The sequence below is a fragment of the Pteronotus mesoamericanus genome, unplaced genomic scaffold (assembly GCF_021234165.1).
Source record: "Pteronotus mesoamericanus isolate MK-2021 breed Mesoamerican mustached bat unplaced genomic scaffold, CSHL_Meso_final contig_163, whole genome shotgun sequence".
Taxonomy (NCBI): domain Eukaryota; kingdom Metazoa; phylum Chordata; class Mammalia; order Chiroptera; family Mormoopidae; genus Pteronotus; species Pteronotus mesoamericanus.
The window spans coordinates 7,353,392-7,355,353 of NW_026555064.1; the positions used below are offsets into that span (position 1 = coordinate 7,353,392).

General features: G+C 45.5%; 1 pseudogene; it reads right to left on the reverse strand.

Moving 5' to 3' along the window:
- Positions 1-786: 786 nt before the first annotated feature.
- Positions 787-1,264, reverse strand: LOC129088540 (ferritin light chain-like; annotated as a pseudogene).
- Positions 1,265-1,962: the final 698 nt, after the last annotated feature.

The window sequence follows — 1,962 nt, forward strand, 5'->3', positions numbered from 1 at the left end:
GGCCTAGGTTTTCAGAGAATGTTTTCAAGAGTACCTTGTTGGGGGGCACATTCCTTGCCCAGATAAATGGAATTGAGGCTATGAGAGATCTTAATCCAACATCCACATTCACGTCTTCGTTTTTTACTGATATGCCCAAGCTCTAATGCCTTCATTTCCCCTTCATTTACAACAGCAAAGCCTCCTTGACCAGAAAAATAAATGTGCAGTTGGCAGGAGCTGAATAGAGGTCTGCTTAAATGATTTTTAATTTATGTTAAAATGCTAAGAGCAGTTTTCCAGGTCCCCATGAATACCTCACAAAATGAAGTTTTTCAAAGCCTACCTTTAAAAAAGGAACTAAGAGATTTTAAAACATTCCCTTTAATTTTAACTGCCCCAGTTATATCTTTTCTTCCTGCCCTCCTGGGATCCAGCAGCCAGTGAGGAGTATATACCTAGTTATTCTTGGAACTCTGGTCTTGAAGTCTTCTTGCCTCCAAACAAAAGTGCTGTAAGTCTGATCTTATAATTGACTCTCCACACCTCTGCCTCTCTTCTCAAAAAGTTGACAGTGACCTGGTGTAAGATATTTATTTACTTATTTTGCTGTAAAAAGCTTTATTGTTTCGATTTGGTCCAAATGCATGGGAGAGGGCACCAGGGTGGTTAAACGGGTGTCTAGTGGTAGCAGGGAGAGGCTCAGGCAAAAGCCAGATACCAGGGAAATGCAGAGGGGCCCCTCAAAGCGCTCAACTCCAAAGACTCCTAGTCATGCTTGAGGGCAAGCCTTCCAGAGATGCTCGCTCAGCCCAGCCTGGGGGCCGCCAGTCTGCAGAGGTGGGTCAGCTGGTTGCCCATCTTCTTGATGAGCTTCACCTCCTCACCCAGGAAATGGTTCTCCAGGAAGCCACAGAGATGAGGGTCTGTGCGGGCAGAACCCAGGGCCTGCAGACTCAAAAGGGCCCGGTTCAGGTTCTCCTCCAAGGCCAGGGCGGCTTCCATGGGTGGAGTTTGACCCCGCTCATCGTGGGAAGGCTTCCCCACGTCCTGGAAGGCTGCCACCATGCTGGTTTTGCATATTGAAAAGATGCGTGGTACTCTCCCACTCCTCCTCAGCCAATTTGTGGAAGAACTGGCCCGTGCCCTGCAGAGCCACGTTGTCGTGGTCGAAGTAGAAGCCCAGGTAGAGGTCGGTGTAGGCGGCCCACAGATGCGGGGTGGCCAGGTGGTTGACGGCAGCCTCCACCTCAGTAGAATAATTCTGACGAATCTGGGAGCTCATGGTTGCTCAGCAATGAAGAATTAAGGTAAGAAAAAGAAAAAGAAAAACAGTGTTGGCTGGTCGCGGAGGCTGAGGATGGCGGAGGCGGTTCCGGAGGCGGTGACGAGAAAAGAGGTTGGAGTGCAGTTGGAAAGAAGGGGTGTCCCCGGGCCTGCTCTGCCAAGCCCTGCTGAGGCGAGAGACAGATCCCAGGGCCACTGAGGGCGTGGTGGAGTAAAAATGTTTAAAGAGTCATAATCGTGTTCTTAGAAAATACTTAGCATTTTTACATGTGCACAATGTCCTATTTCTTTTGATTGTCTTCTTGGAAAGAAAACAAATAATTGACCCTCTGAACTATGAGTTCTTGCTACTCTTGATTGTTAATGGCCTGATTTTAAAAGCAGTTGACTTTTGTCTGCTCCTCAAGATGCATCTAGGTTAAAATTTTAACAATCATTTACTGAACAAAGATATAGCCGTGAAGATACACGCCAGAGCAAAGTGCTTAAAAAATAAGAATCATCTTACCTGTTAAAACTAGGTAAAAAAAAAAGCTATTTTAAAGAAAATTTATAGAATTCCCTCTCCAAATAAAGAGAAATACCATCTTTTTAAAGTGGTATCTTTACAGTGATACCACTCCATCACTTGGAATAATAGTCACTGATCAGTATTCTTCACTGAGGTGGTTAGTCATCCAATGTATTTTCTAATTG